The sequence below is a fragment of the Vombatus ursinus genome, unplaced genomic scaffold (assembly GCF_900497805.2).
Source record: "Vombatus ursinus unplaced genomic scaffold, bare-nosed wombat genome assembly UNPS02014773.1, whole genome shotgun sequence".
Lineage (NCBI taxonomy): Eukaryota > Metazoa > Chordata > Mammalia > Diprotodontia > Vombatidae > Vombatus > Vombatus ursinus.
The window spans coordinates 22,154,302-22,171,731 of record NW_020954551.1 but is presented as its reverse complement, the minus strand read 5'-3'; the positions used below and the strand labels follow the sequence as shown (position 1 = coordinate 22,171,731).

Here is a 17,430-nt window from a genome sequence, read left to right as displayed (position 1 = left end):
CTCTAAAATGAGCTGGAGAAGGAAATAGACTACTCCAGTATCTTTGCTTCGAAAACCCTAAATGGTGTTAGGAAGACTTGGACACAACTGAAAAATGATTGAACAACAACTAATCTAATGAATAGAAGGTAGATTCTCAAAACCCCTTTAATTTGCAATTCTTTTATTGGTATTGCTTTGGAGAATTTTTAATAAGTGATATATATGTAGGTAGATAGATATATAGATACACAAGATTATTATGATTTCTGAAGTATTACTGTCTAATAACTAAAAACATCAAAGATAATTGATGGTTGGATAGGACTTAAAGGAATTCAGGGAATATATTTTTAAAAAACCAGGTAAATCTAACCCATTATTCTATACATTTTTCTTCATTGTTATAGTACAATGTGATTGAATGAAAAGGGTATTTGTTGGCTTGGGTAAGAATCAGGATACCTGCATATTATTTCTGGCTTCATCTTGTTAGCTAACTGGGCCACTATGGCCAACTTACTTTACATTTCTACATCTCTCATTTTCTTCACTTTTAAAATTTGGGTGCCAGTATAGAAATCTCTAAAGTCCTTTCAACTTAATGATAAGATCTACCCAATGACTGATAAAGTTAAAACTGAATTTTTCAGATTTACATTCATAAGCATTTGCCGTGTTTAGAATATAATTTCAATTAATTTTTGTCATTTCAAATGAAATTTCCTACACATAGATTTATAATATATGGTTATATATTATATTATATTAATATATTATAAATAATAATAAATTACATTATTAATGTATGTTACATTAACATTATAATAATATGTAATATAATCATTATGTTCCTACAATTTCCTTTAATATTGATATGAAATATATAACTCAGATCATTCTAAGAGATTCTAAGCCTTCTGACAGAGACTTCTCATGTGAAAGAAAATTATGAAAGTGACAAATTATCCAAAAGGGTAAAATGTTTTGTAAAACAGTAAAGTAAAGATTTATTGTTTCTTCCTCCTGCTAATAAAATAGAAAAATAATTAATTTTGATTGAAGGGGCAAAATTGTTTTTTCTAATCATTTGTATGTAGCTCAACTCAAATTTATGTCACTGTATAGTAGATTATTAACCTGTTCATCATGTTTGTTTTTCTAATCATTTTTAATGATTTTCTTAATCAAACCCTTATACAGCCTCTTTACCAGTACTTTGACTCCCTGAAGGCTACTTAATTCAGTGTTAGTAGAGTTAAGACTGCTTTATGGAGTATTAACTATTATGTCTTTCCAGTTAATCATGAACTGGGACGATCTATCTTCATTGTTAAATACATTGCACATCACAACTCTGAAGAGGAAATTGTGATATATGAATTTAATGGATATTATACCATAAAGAGAGGGAAACACAAAAACCTGGGGAAACTTGTATGAGATGTTACAGACTGAAAAGGAAAACCAAAATAACAGTACACATAATGACTACAATAATTGAAATGAAAACACTAAAATTCAGAAATCAAATTAAATGCATTAACTAATCTTGGTTTTAGACATTCAGTGAAGTAATGCACATTCCTCCTCTCAGTAGAGATGTAGGTGTTGGATTGTGAATACTAAATGTCAGATATGCTGTGTTTTGCCTATGCTACCCATTTTTATTTCCTAGCTACCTTCAAAACAGGTCTCATGCCCAATGCCTAGCACAGTGATATATAATAGTTACTTAAGGAATGCTTCTTTAGCTTCAGTGAATTGAATATCATGCTAGTGAGGCTAAGTTGTCTGAGTAGATCTCTGTTTTGACAATTATCTTCCTTCTGATCTCTAAACATAGATAGTACTTCTCTATGTTCATGGTGGCCCCCATCTCACAAAGGTGGGCTACTGCTTATAAGGAGGGTATGGATGCCTCAGTAGTAAATCTATCATCCCTAGTGGACATGCAATTCATAGTTTGGGTGTTGTCCATTGTATTTTCTTGTGTTTGAAGGACAGCATATTTATTTTAGAGCACTAAGTTTCCTTGCTCTATTGCTGTGACACAAATCTAAGTTTAATATATGTTTCTTCTACTCAGCATTATGAGAAACTGGATAGTGGGTAGAACGTCCTGACACATTGTGGCATTGATAAATAGTTCAACACCATGTCAAGTTAACATCTATCTTCAGTAGTGTTTCATAGCCAATATTTGTCTGTAAGAAATTTACCTTCCAAAAACATGTCATTTGACTTTCTACATAGTTTCAGCAGTAGCATCCATGTCTATAACAACATCAGAGAATAAGACTGGAGTCCTCTCTAGCTTCACAACACACTTTCATTTCTCTGGAATGATTCCCAAATGATATTTACTCATCCTTGTTTCATTTCACAAGAACTATGACCACATCTGCACCTGCTAGTGAGATATTTACACCTGGATGCAATTCTGGCACTTAAAAATAAATAACCTTCAAAACTAAATTCATCAGTTTTTCTACCAAAGGAGCTCTGATTTCCAATTTACCTAATTTCATCTTTGTATCCTCAATGCTTAGCACAATGTTGGGCACATAGTATGTCTTTAATAAATACTTGTTGATTTCATAATATAGTACAACAAACATTTATTTAGCACCTACTAAATGCCAGATATTGAGCTAGGTGACAGAAATAGACTAATATTTCATATTTGTAAAATGCTTTTTAAGTTCTAACATGTGTTCTTCACTGTAGTCCTACAGGATATGTAGTGCAAATGTTACTGTCCATTATCCATATGCAAGGCAGTGTTGTATAGTGGATAGAGAGCTTGTCTCTGAGTTCCAAAGACTCTGAGAAAGTAGCTATGGAATCTGGGGTAAATCACTCAATCTCTCAGTTCCCTAGGCAACTTTGAGACTATATGTTGCAGAAAATGGTGTTACCCTACATGGGTAAACAAATTCCTTTATCTCAGAGTTGCCGATTCCAGTGAAATTGTAGGTCCTATTTCTATCCAACAGTACGTCTATTTCCATGAAAAATCTCAAGTGAAATGCCTTGCTAAGGGTAACTGCACTCATAACTATAAGAGTAAGGATTCAAAACCAAAATCTCTGATTACAAGATTGGTGTTCTTTCTAAGGTCTATATTACTGGTACCACCATTCCTCTAGGTAACTATGCTCTAAAACTTTAAATCACCTGGGATTTCCCTCTCTGTCTACGTCTTTCTTTTTATATCTACACAACCATTCAGCCAGTAACTGTGTCAGTGCTAACTATACAGAATCACTGAAATGAGATTTAGGTTAGAAGGGACCTCAGAAACCATTTACATCAAGCCATAACTGGAAAAGATTCCTCTCTATGATAATATTGACAAGTAGTTATCTAGCCAATTATTGAAGAGTGCTCACAAAAAAAGATTCCATCACCTCCCAATAAAACAAATGCACTTTACTGATAGTTTTAATTTTAGAACATTTACTTTTTCATGAAATCAAGTAAATATGACTCTTTATAGCTAACATTCATTGTTTCTATTTCTGTGTCCAAATATCTCTCCTCTGTTTGCTACCTCCTTTCGATTCCCACTGTCACCAATTTAGGATAGATTTTAGGCCAAAATTTCTCCATAATGATGATAGAGCAATCTTCCAACTCATCTCTACATCTCCAGTAAGACTCCATTCAGTTCTTCATGTTCCAAAACAATTAATCAGTACTCCTATTTGGTGTGTAGTCATTTCAGTCATTTTTTTTTACTTAATAATTGCTTATTTTTTTACTCTTTTTTTCTTTTTAATTTTTTTTATTTTTAACATGTGTTTTTAAAACTTTGGGTTCCAAATTTTCTCCCTTCCTCCCTCCCCACTCACCCTCATTGAAAAGGCAAGCATCTCGATTCAGGTTATAGATGTGCAGTCACGCAAAACACATCCATAGTAGTCTTGTTGTGAAAAACTATATTTCCCTTCATCCTATCCTAACCCCTATTTATTCTATTCTCTCTTTTGACCCTGTCCCTCCTCAGAAGTGTTTGCTTTTGATTATCCCCTCCCTCATTCTGCCCTCCCCTCTATCAAACTCCTGCTCTCTTGTCCCCTTCCCCCCTTTTTTTCCTGTAGGGTAAGATAGATTTCCATACCCCATTATGTATGTTATTCCCTCCTTAAGCCAAATCCTATGAGAATAAGATTCACTCATTCCCTCTCATCTTCCCCCATTTCCTCTCCACTGTAAAAGCCTTTTCTTGTCTGTTTCATGTGAGATATTTTACATCATTCTACTTCTCCCTTTCTCATTCTCCCAGTATAATCTTCTCCCACCCCTTAATTTTATTTTCCAGATATCACCCCTTCATCTTCAACTCACCCTGTGTCCTCTATTTATCTATCTATCTATCTATCTATCTATCTATCTATCTATACAAACATAAAATTTTTTCCCTCCTACTACCTTAATACTGACAAAGGACTCATGAGTTACAAATATCATCTTTCCCTGCAGGAATGTAAACAGTTCAACCTTAATAAGTCTCTTATGATTTCTCTTTCCTGTTTACCTCTTCCATGTTTCACTAGAGTCTTGTATTTGAAGGTGAAATTTTCTATTCAGCTCTGGCCTTTTCCACAGAAATGCTTGAAAGTCCCCTATTTCATTGAATGACCATTTTCTACCCTGAAGGATTATACTCCATTTTGCCAGGTAGGTGATTCTAGGTTGTAGTCCTATCTCCTTTGCCCTCTGGAATATCATACTCCATGCCCTCTGGACCCTTCATGTAGAAGCTGCTAAATCTTGTGTTATCTTAATTGTATTTCCACAATACTTGAATTGTTTCCTTCTGGCTGCTTGCAATATCTTCTCTTTGACTTGGGAATTCTGGGAATTTGGCTACAACATTCCTAGGAGTTTTCCTCTGGGGAGCTCTTTCAGGAGGTGATTGGTGGATTCTTTCAATTTCTATTTTGCCCTCTGGTTCTAAAATATCAGGGTAGTTTTGCTTGATAATTTCTTTTTTTTATATAATTTCTTGAAAGATGATATCTAAGCTCTTTTTTTGATCATGGCTTTCAGACAGACCAATAATTTTTAAGTTCTTTCTCCTGGATCTATTTTCCAGGTTGGTTGTTTTTCCAATGAGATGTTTCACATTCTCTTCTATTTTTTCATTCCTTTTGATTAGTGTTACAGTGCCTTAATTTCTCAAATTGTCCCTAACTTCCAATTCCTCCATTCTAATTTTTAAGGAAGTATTTTCTTTAGTAAGCTTTTGGACTTCCTTTTCCATTTGGTTAATTTTGCTTTTAAGGTCATTCTTCTCCTCATTGGCTTTTTGGACCTCTTTTGCCATTTGGATTAGGCTATTTTTTTAAGGTGTTATTTTCTTCAGTATTTTTTTGGGTCTCCTTTAGCATCACTCTCAGTTTTTCCTCTACTTCTCTTACTTGCTTCTCAAAATCCTTTTTGAGCTCTTCCATGGCCTGGGACCAATTCATATTTTTTTTGGAGGCTTTGGATGTAGGAGCTTTGGCTTCACTGTCTTCTTCTGGTTGTATGTTTTGATCCTCTTTGTCATCAAAGTAAGATAATATAGTCTCACTCTTTTTGCACTGCTTGCTCATGATCCTAGCCAATTACTTGACTTATAAACTCTTTGTTAAGGTACGAGTCTGTTTCCAGTGTGGAGAACAGATTGTCCCAAGCTTCAGGGATTTTGTGCAGCTGTGTTCAGAGATACTTTTAGGGACCTGTAAATTTTCAGTTCTTCCAAAGTAGTATGATCAAGGGTGAGGTGTTTACTCCTTTCCTGGCCTGTGCTCTGGCCTAAAAGCACTCTTTTCAGTCTTGGAACTGTGAGGTGGGTTTCCTCTCCACAGCCACTACAAGCTCCACCACTCCAGTGCTCTTCGTCGCTGCAGGACCACCACCCAGAACTGTGACCCAGATCCAAGCATGGGCAAAGCAAGAGAATCCTGCACCATCAGAGAGATCCCTGCAATCCCCCTCTTATCAGCCATTCAGTTCCCCCTCAGTCTGTGGGCCAGAAGCTCAAGAAGCAGCCGCCACCCGCACTGAGCTCGGGGACTAGAGCTGAGATCACTGGCTTCTCTCTCTCCCTGATGACACAGATTTTTCCCACTGACCTTCCAAGTTGTCTTTGGCATTCATGGGTTGAGAAGTCTGGAAACTGCCACAGCTACCTGCAATTCAGTCCTCTGAGGCCTGCTCCAGGTTCTCTGCGGGCTGCGTGCCCATGCTAAACTGCGCTCCTATCCAGCCTGGCGCGATATACCTTTCTGATCAACCATCCAGTCTGTCTTTGGCTGGAAATTTGTTTCATTCTGTCTTTTTGTGGGTTCTGCTGCTTTAGAATTTGTTTAGAGCCATTTTTTATAGGTATTTGGAGGGATTTGGGGAAGAGCTCAAGCAAGTCACTGCTTTTACTCTGCCATCTTGGCTCCACCCCTAGTCATTTCAATCTTGTCCAACTCTTCATTACCCCATTTGGGGTTTTCTTGGCAAATATACAGAAGTGGTTTGCATTTCCTTCTCCAGATCATTTTACAGATGAGGAAGCAGAGGCAAACTGGGTTAAGTGACTTGCCTAGGGTCACACAAGTTATAAGTGTCTGACACCAGGATTTGATCTCATGTCCTCCTGACTCTGTGCCAGGCACTCTGCCCCCTCACTGCCCAAACTTTCATTGTTTTTCATTCTTATCTGACCCTTTGTAACCCACCAGATAAAAAAAAAATTCTTAATCTGTCATGCAGGGTCATCTACCCCTACCTTTTCAGATTTGTCTTCCAGAGCCTCAAATTCATATAACCTACCCTTAAGATGAAATTAAATATTAGCCACTTTATCATGCCCTGAGTCTTTCCAATTGCTTGACTTTGCTTATTTCAATCACTCTACCTGGAATATCCTCATTCTATTTGTTAAGCAAGCTAGTGTTTGTTAAGTACCTACTATGTGTCAGGGATTTTGTTATGAGCCAAGGGTCTAAAGACAAAAAGGAAATAATCTTTACTCTCATGAAAGTCCAAATATGCTGATTAAAATTATTTTAATTCTCCAATGCACAGCAGAAAGGTTATTTCCTCAATGAAGTCATTTTTGATACTGTACTACCTTTCCCCTTTCCTATTCCCAAGGCAGATGAGGTCAGGAGATCCTACATCTTTCTCCAAGCTCTCCTATTACTGTAGACCTATCTTAAATCAACTAAAACACTAGATAATGTATTATCATTATGCAAATATGTATTATATTTTCCTAAGTAAGGCACAACACCTCATCAGAACTACTCACATTAGCAGGTCAGATACACCAAGAATGTCTACTCTTCTGACCTTGGGTTCTAAATAAATATAGCTTGAGTTTTAATACTATTGTTCTCAATCCCCCACCATTGTGCTCCCTAGAGATAATCAATTAGACATCTGGTTTACAAATGAATTTACTGAGAATATAAGACTAGTTGATACAAAATTTTTCCAAAAACATATAGTTTACTGTCTACCTGTATACTTGAAAAACTCTCTTCCCACAAGAAGAACAATTCCCTCCAGAGTGTTGGTTACAACTCTCTGAATCACCCCTTACTGACTCATTAGACAGTTAACTTATTATTTTTAGACATAGCCCACACATCGGAATTTATCACCTCATTCTGTCACAAGATTTCCCTATGCGACATTATCTGCTTTTCAACAAATGTCCCAAAGTTCTATATTTTGTTTTCAAATTGATTTAAAGTCTTAAACTGTATTTTTCTATGTGTCTTTTTATTTTTCTTTTCTCTTCTTTGTAAATAGTATTTTATTTTTTTCCAATTACATGTAAAGATAATTTTCAACATTTATTTTTATAAGATTTTAAGTTTTAATTTTTTTCTCCCTCCCTTCCATTCCACCTCCTCAAAGTAATCTGATACAGGTTATACAAGTGCAATCATGTAAATATTTCCATATTAATCATGTTGTGAAAAAAAGCAGAAAAAGAAAAAAAGTGAAAATAATACACTTTGATCAGCATTCAGACTCCATAGTTCTTTCTCTGGTTGTGAATAACATTTTCCTCATGGGTCTTTTGGAATTGTCTTGGATTACTGTATTGCTGAGAAGTTGTTATATGTCAATGAAGTTATCAAAAAGTTTTTTTCTAACACCTAGGCTACTATTAAGATCCTTAGTAACTAGTTTAATAGTTTACTTATTGGATTGAGTTCAAGACAAAACCTCGTAATTATACTTTCCTCCCAGTTAAATATTTGCTATCTTCAGAAAATCAAATGGTGTACTTTTGTCTAAGTCCTTAATTTCAAATCTTGAATGAGGGTGTAGTAAGTAGGGAGGGTAGTAACATTTTTATTTTCCATTTTCTGTAGTAGTACCTTGTCCTACTGTGTGGCACAGGTCACATGCAATTCATAAATTAACCTTCTTCCATATGTTCAAATACATGGTGATATAACTAAGCAAAAAGGCATGAAATCATAGAGTTCTCATTGGTTACTGCCTATCTTGGAGCTTGCAAAGGTCTTCTCCAAACCAAAATCTATAAAGAAAGGAGAAAAGACAATCAATCTTCCTATAAAAAAGGAAAACCTGATTCCTACAGATATCCCAGAACATATGGAGCTCTTCCCACAGAGATTAGGGATGTGACATTGACTGAAAATAGCATCTCTTATCCTCAGAAAAGAAGTCAAAAGGTCTTGGTTGAAAACTCTTTAACTATTGATGGACCAATAATTTCTTTATACCCTTTTCATACATAGACCCACCAAATATTTCTAGAATTTCATTTCATCATCATCATCAACAACCATTGAATTTATATTGCATTTTCAGGTTTTTAAAGTGCTTTATAAATACTTTATTTAATCATCAAAACAATTCTGGGAGAGAATGGTATTATTATTCATATTTTATAGAACGATATTAAGTGGCTTGCCCAAGGTCACACAAGGTAGCAAATGTCTGAAGTTGAATTTGAACTCAGGCCTTCCTGACTATAGGCCCAGTATTCTACTCAGTGCACCATCCAGCTGTCTCTAATAGAAGCATCTACTACTAGTGGTCCAGAAAGAACTTTTTAATGGGTTCCTGAGTATTGTGTGTGCATTTTAGCATTTATAATTTCCCTGATGAATAAATGCATTAGGGCTATCCAAATAGGGTTCCCAACACACCCCTCATTAAGATAAACAGGTTAATATTAAAGTAAAAGAAACTTGGAAAACACCCAACTGTGGCAGGAAGAAGAAAACATGCTCTTATTAAGCTCCTACTATGTGCTAACCACATTACAAAGGGCTCCTTTGATCCTCAAAACAATTCTATGAGGTAGGTACTATTATGATCCTATTTTATAATTGAAGAAATGGAGGCACACAGAATTTATGTTGCCCAGAGTCATATAACTATTAGTGGGTGAGATTAAATTTAAACTCAGGTCTTCCTTACCCCAAGCCAGCATTCTGTCCACTTTGCCACCTGGCTTCCTAACATCAGTTTAAGCACTTGGAGATAATTACTTGGTGGATCTAGTCCAGTTGGCAAACCTTATCCTATGGACCTACAGTCCAAAATGATCTCAAACAAACTAAATTAACTCATTTTATAATAACAAAAGCAATAAAAGTTTACAAAAAAATAATTATGACCATTGTGAGCTATCATAGTGTGCTCTAAGAAAACTGAAAAAAATGTTTGGTGATCTCGAGAAAATGGGTACAATATTACAAGAGGTATCAGTGAATTAACATTGAAGAAAGGAAAAGTTTATTTAAAGGAAGTGTTCTGACTTATAAAGAAACACACTGGGTAAGAGACTATCTATTTACTGTCTAAAACAATGGAAAAAAATGTGCAGATTCTCTAGGGGATCCCAGCAAATAGAGGTGTCCCAGAAGTTGAGTGCCTGATAGAAAATCAGACCAGTGGATCCTTCAAATGCACAAAGTGCCCAGCAATTAACTTAGAAAAAAAACAAATTGTACAATACCATATTTAATTTCAGTTCCTCAACAGACAGGGGTGTTATTAGGCCTGATCTCCAAAAGGTCAATAGACTACTATCATCCAGAATTTTAGGGACAATTAAGACATATATGGGTTTCAATTACTATAGTTCCTAAGCCCCCACTAGTGTGTTCACCATTAACAAGTTAGCCACATTTAAGTTAACTTTTAAAAAGTTACTTACTAAGTTGGTATAATAATAATAATTAGAACAAAACTTTCCCACAGAACTGGTGATACTCTCTCCCCTTGCTTGTAGAAGGTCCCTGAAGACAGTGGTCTTGATTTTAAAGTACAATGGCAGTGAGGAAAATATGTAGATTGCCCACATGACCAAAAAGCCCCTCATAGCTCTGGTAATTTGAAGTCCTTTTTTTCTTTGTAGAGTCCTCATAAATTTTCCCTTAATTAAAACACATGCTATGAGCTGTAAGGATAGTTGTTTCTGTTTAACATTTAGCACAATGCCTGGTACACAGTGGGTGCTTCATAGATGTTTGACAGTACATATTTAACACACACACACACACACACACACCACTAAGATGCCATAGCCCTTGAATTACTATCTTTATCTATAGGAGTTCCTTCTGGTGTCAGTCACTACCCCTCTGGAAAGTTCTGTCATTACCTCTCATTTAAGGGTGCATTTCTGAGTCTCCTGATCTTATCAGCTCCCTTGGACATGTCCATGTAAGTATATTAATTTGCTTAATATGGGGGGAAGGAGAATGCTGGAAATGAAAGATCACCAGGTTCAGAAGCTAAATTCTGCCTATGTAGTGGGGAGGGGTTTCTAGAAAGGAATAGAGGAGAAAGAATACCCTGGAATTGGCTTTGTACAAATGATCTATGAGAATTTCTATTTGGTTTTTTTTTTTTAACCAACATAGGAAAATGAAGAAAACAGTGATACTTCATGCTCCACAATGTAACCTATCATTACATCTCCTGGGGAGACAACACATAGATGGGTGAAGTGTTCAGGGAGGAATACTTTGGTCCAGCATATTACAGGAATAAAGAGTAGGGTCATAGGGTACTAGACTGATGCACCATTATGGGAAAAATGGTAGAAATGGTTTGATTCTGATTCTAGTACTGATGGGGGTGGGACAGAGCAGCATGGAAAAGTCATTTCAAAGCTGACTAGGGAATAGAGCATAAAGTAAACCATTCTGGCCCAGGAGATGCAATCACTATTTCTCTTTGTTTTATTATATATCAACTTGCTAAGGCCACAGATTGAATCTTGCCTTTGTTTGCTATGCTATTACTGCACAGGGAGTTGTTATAACTGGGTGTGGAACATTTACATATTGTGTTGAACCTCATTAATTCACACTAGTGACAGAGAGAATGCCTGTTTTCAAACTCTCAAGTTTGGGCATGAATGTTTTTGCATATCAATTGAGCTTAGTTATAATACTAAATGTCTACTACCTAGATCATTTATCCAAAAAAAAAATGGAAATGTTCATGATTCAGATTATTGATTTTTTAAACATTATAATTCCTCATACTTTGTGTGTAAATGACCTAGACTATATTTCACATAATAAAAGAAGTATTGTTTGTTACGGCACCACTCTCTGCTTGGTTAAATTTCTCCAAGTAAGTCTAGCAACTATTGTGTCTGTTATTAAAGCAAGCCTTTGCAAAGTAGTTGATTGATAATTACTCAGGTGCGTGGTCTTTCTCTGTGAGTATTTACAAAACTCTTAGATATGGTGCTTGGTTCATCAAAATGAATATTTATTCCACCAATGCAGGAGAGTTGCTGTGCTCCCTTTCTAGCCAGCCCACAACAACAACCCAACAGAGCTGAACAACAGCAAAACTGAATAAGCACCACCAGCAGCAACAGTAACAATAAGCTCCTTCTGGCAATAAGTTTTTTTGAAGAACTAACTGACACAGTGGGGAGAACACTGAATTTGGTGTCAGTGGCATAAGTTTGAATCCTACTTCTGTCATTTACTACTTATGGAAGCTTGAGCAGGTACCTTCACCTTTCTGGATTGAAGTTTCTTCATATGAAAACACAAGGGTTTGAAAATTCTAAATCTATGGTCCTCTCAACCTAGGTTTTTTTTTTCATTGTTGAGTTACTTTTCAGTCATGTCCAATTCTTCATGACCCCATTTGGGATTTTCTTGACAAAGATATAGGAGTGGTTTGCCATTTCCTTCTCCTTTCAACTTAGGAGTATCTTAAATGAAATACAGAAAAGGCATCTGTGATACCCTTTCTTGGCATGACTCAAAGTCTTTACATCTTGGTAGGTACTGTTAGAGTTTCTTTTCTGCCAAAGTAACCTTCAAGAATCCAGGGCAACCTCCACATGTTAAGAAGACATCGGAGAAGGGTTTTAGTGTACAGTTCAGATAAATAGATATTAAAATTATTTTATAAAGAATTTTAGAGAACATCTTCCCATATATAACATTGTTATTTAGTTGTATGACTATGCACATTATTTGAATCTACCTAAATGAGGGCATATTCTGGAATAGTGTGTGATATGACAGCAAATTTTCTAGTAAGCAAAGTTACTGATTTTTAAATCCTATAAACCTAGGAAAGATAGGATGGTAACATGGCTAGAATTCACCTTGGAGTGAAGACCTGGCATCAAATCCTTATACACACAACTACAAGCTGTATGACCTCAGGTAGGTCATTCCACTTCTCAGTGCCCTGCGCAACTCTCTAAGACAAGAAATCACAGACAAGTTGCCAGGCTGCGTTGGTAAAGGAAGTTTAGGTATGAGGAGTCTCATATCCTAATGAAATAATAGATTCAGACAAGAGAGATATAGATAAACAGAGACAGAGATAGAGTGAGGCAGGCACAAAGACATAACAACTACAAGACAGAGATAGAGAGACAGAGAGATAAAGACAGAAAAACAGTCAGAAATAGCAAGACAGAGACAGAAAGATAGACAGACAGAGAGACAGAAGCATAATAAATGTGATAAAATATCATAAATCCTTTATATGTATATACATATGTGTATATTCTAATACTAATTAAAATATATGCTATTCCCATTCAATGTTATTTAACAGTTTTGAAAGGTTAATGTGAAGCTGGTTAATTGAAAATAAGGTTTATTTGTTTTTTTTTCCTCTGTGTTGCATTCAATTGGACATATTTACAGGTAAGCTTCAATGAACGAAATTTGTGGGCACTTAATATTTTTTTTTAATTTTAAGGAAATGAATTTCATTACATTTTCCCACTGACCAATTGTACAGCTAAATGAATGTGTTAATTTGAGTATTTTGGTGGGAATCATCACCTTAGGAGATAATAGGTTTCCTCCCTCTGATGAGATCTTCAAGTGAAGTCCAGTATTATCACTTGCTGGATATGTTGCAGAAAGCATTTCTGTTCAGGTAAAGTGTCTTCTTATGTCCCTTCCAACAAAGGGATTCAGTGACTGGCTGGGAAGCATTCTTGGCTTCTGAGAGTTACAACCACCTCCACAGCACTTTACATTGAAGATCCTCTAAAAACAGAAGCAAAAATTATTTATAACTAACCCTCTAGTCACCCTGAATCATTTTAGGGTTTATGCCTAGACTCTGACCTGAAGATACAGACTCTGGGACAAATCTGGTCAATGGGCAGAGAAATATTGGATTTGTGATACTACTTCAAGGATTGGTTCCCCATTACCTGGACAGTGGAGAAAGAATAATTTTCTTTATAAGATCATACATTTGTAAGGGCCCCCAAAGATCTCTAATTCAACTCATGGCCCTTTCTACAAATGAGAAAAGTAAGGTTCATAGAGGTGAATTAGTCTATATAAGGCCATATAGGTAGTGAAGACAATAAACCAAACCAGTTTTTTTCTTGCCCTAATACAGAGATTTTGCCATCATATTGACAAAATATCTGCTTACCTAGACTTCTACCTGTTGCTTATAATTAGAGTCTCTTAAAAAATGTGTTCTACTTGTGTTCTAGATAGGTTTCTGTAAGCAGTGCTAGGCTCAAGTATATGAATGGTGTAAATAAAGGACCCAACATGAAAAAAGGTACTTATAAAACAATTACTTAATTTGTGAGACTACTGTTGTAAAATAGGGCAAGGATACATATTGCTGATTCTGCTTCTGGTTCTAAGTCAGATGGGTTGAGTTGAGACATCAAAACATTCCCTTTTCTTCCTTTTTTTGAATGCTGGTAAATATGGCTAGCACAGAGTAGAGAATATGCCAGGTCTGAAAAAGTAGAAGGCAGCCTTTGCGTTGTTATGCTGTTGTTACAGTTTACCAGCATCAGAGGGACACTAGGAATTATGTCATCAGTAAGAAGCCTAATTTTATGAATGGAACAAAGAAACTTTCACATTCTATCCGCCTTCATGGTGCGGATTACTGTCTATCAGCATCTCCTAATTCCTAAGAGACTATCAGATCCCTGAAATGTTCCCCCTATGAAATGTATTTAGTCTTGAACATAGTCTACCATAATGCTCTAGTCTGTATTTTCTTATCATTTCCATTTCTTCTGTGTTCTTTGATCCCATACTTAACCCTGGTGCATCTGTATAGTCTCCCTGTCCTGGCCATCTCTAGTCTGGTCTACACCATCACCAATCAAGCCCTACCATTTTGTCCTGCCACAATGTCTTGCCATTTTGTATGCTTGTAAATTGGGTGCATGAATTGAGTTGGAGTTGATGGTCTTAGTGGTTTCACTTTCATCAAACATTTCATGGAGATTGAAGAATGTGTATTTTCTAGGCTTTAGGCCATAAGGCAGACTGTGACTGAACACAGGCCAACACAGTTCAGCTTGGGGACCAGAAGATAATCATGGGTTACAGGAGACTCCTGGAAAACTGGAATGAGTTAGCAAAACTAAATGAAGCTGAACTTTTTCTGTCTCTATTTTTAGGCCTACACAACATAGTGGACATCTTCCAATAGTCTTTCCAGTTGCTATTTTTAGTCAAATTTTCATCAAACTTGCTATTGACTGGGCCCTAAGAATGATGCTAGAATCAGGGGCAAAACAGTGCTCTAAGGACCTGAAAATTTATTATTGAAAAACTCTATATCTTAGGATGATAATGTGGTATACAATCATTGTTTCCTTTTTAAAAAGTTACAAATTTTTTGAAAGCAGTTGAGTTTATTCATTAACATTTTCTTTTTTTACTTAGATGTGTGATTTCATCTATATAGGAAGCTCCAGCTGAGGAAATTCCTATACAAATGCATATTGACATCTTCTTTTCAATTGATAGTTACAGAGATTTTATCGGAGTAAGTGGTTTCATGTCATACCAAGGATTACTTAGTCAAAATGTGGAATTTTAACACAGAGATTCCTGATACTAAGAACAGTTCTCTAGGTACCATGTAAATGTTTTTTACAGGCAACTAGAAGATGCAGTGGATATAGCATTAGCCTTGAAATCTGGAAGATCTGAGTTCAAATCTAGCTTTAAACAGTTACTACCTGAGTGACCCTGAGAATGTCATTTATTTTCAATCTGTCTTAGTATTCTCAATGATAACATGGAGATTGTAATACTAACTGTTTTCCAGGGTTGTTTTGAGGATCAAATGAGATAATATTTATAAAGTACTTAGCACAATGTATGACACATAATCAATACTAAACAAATGCTTATTTTCTCCCTTCTTTTTCCCTTCCTTTTTTCTTTTCCTCCTTCATACATTCCTTCTTTCCCCATGTTACTTTTTATAACAATAAATATTTATAAAACTCCATCATTGGGAAGAAAGAAACTTACTAAAAGAGAAAAGATAAGAAACATGAACAGAATATACGGCAGAAAAAAAAGTGTGACATGAATTTCCTTCCTGTAGTGAACACATTTTCCTTTGTGACTAGAGAAAGAAACAGGCATAGGAATAGGAGCATGGTGTGATAGAAAGGACAGGATAGTGACTTCATTATTTCTTTGAATTTTCAATCTTTTTACTCAGGTAATAACAAACAAGATATATCTTCTTTCTAATCCTTCCCCCCTAAAAATTCTCTGGTACTTATGTATTTATTTTGTATGTTTTACATATAAATGTTCTCCCTTCTGATAGGCTATAAGCTTATTGAGAGAAGGGTTGGGAGTGGGGAGTAGATCATTTTTATGCCCAGTGCCTAACATAGTGTCTGGCACATAGCAGCTGCTTAATAAAAACTTGTTGATTTATTGATTGATAAATAATCATGAACAACTAACAGCTACAGAGATAAAACATAATAGTTGAAAGGGTTTAGTAAAGCCATGGTGAAGAGCAGATGAGGCAAAGGATTACCTTGGGAGAGCAGTTTAAAGTGTGCAGATATGGAAATAAAAGTTAAGTAAGTTGTTAATTTTAGAATTTAATAAACATTAATGGATAAAAAGAAATATGAATAGTAGTAAACAACATTTTAAATGGACAATGGAACCCTATTCCTTTCATTCTTGCTTAAATTTATTCATTCATCCTTTCAATCAATCAATCAAGAAACTTTTATTGAGTCTTCTAAATGCCAGGCACCATTATGTTTCAAATACAAAAACAAGGCAGTCCTTGACTTCAAGACACTTACAAACTACTGAGAGGATTCTCAATATTACCAGATAGGTACAAGAATACAGATTATGTAGACATAAATATATGCACATCTGTACATATATATGCATCTGTGTATACATGTATTTATACATATACAATACTAAATAATAGATGGCTAGAATTACAACTAAGGGAAAATTGGCATCAGAGAAGTTCTAACATTTTATACTCTATATTTGTTTATATTTATACTTGTATTTAATAATGAGCTATAATTTCATTACATGTATAATTTGAGAATGCAGTACCCATTGCTTTTTTAAAGGAGAATTAGGTAGTCTTTTGGTGGGCACTTCAAAGCAAGGTACTAATAATACCTGGGAGCAGATACCATGAACTGCAGACATAAAGTCCTGGAGAAGTTATTATTTAGATCATACAGATTCAATCTTGTTGTGGAGTGACTTAAATATCGCACTAAGAAGCTTTTCTAGAAATTAAATCATTTTCTTCAAGAACTCAGAGAAATGACATTTGGAATAGCTTCACTAATAGACCCAAAATATTATTCCATCTTTATTCCTACTGAAAGTACCAGACAATTCTGAATTTGTTTTTGTCAGAATAAAATTGTGCAGAACAAATAAAATTGAATGCAACTTGTATTTTCAGTCAATATTCTCTTCCACATTCTCACAGTCACTAGAGACACAATTGCTTTCCTTCCATTTTTAAATTATTAGTCTAAATCACTAAGATTTTCACTTAACTCTCTCATACTGAAGGATGTACTGTTTTAAAACACCTTCAATTCCATTTTTATATCATGCCTCACTTTGAATAACTTCAATAATCTAAACTGTACATGTATATATATAT

At 35.3% G+C, this 17,430-nt stretch overlaps 1 pseudogene; it reads left to right on the top strand.

The window, feature by feature from the left end:
• Positions 1 to 6,052, top strand: part of LOC114044291 — a 90,392-nt pseudogene extending 84,340 nt beyond the window's left edge.
• Positions 6,053 to 17,430: the final 11,378 nt, after the last annotated feature.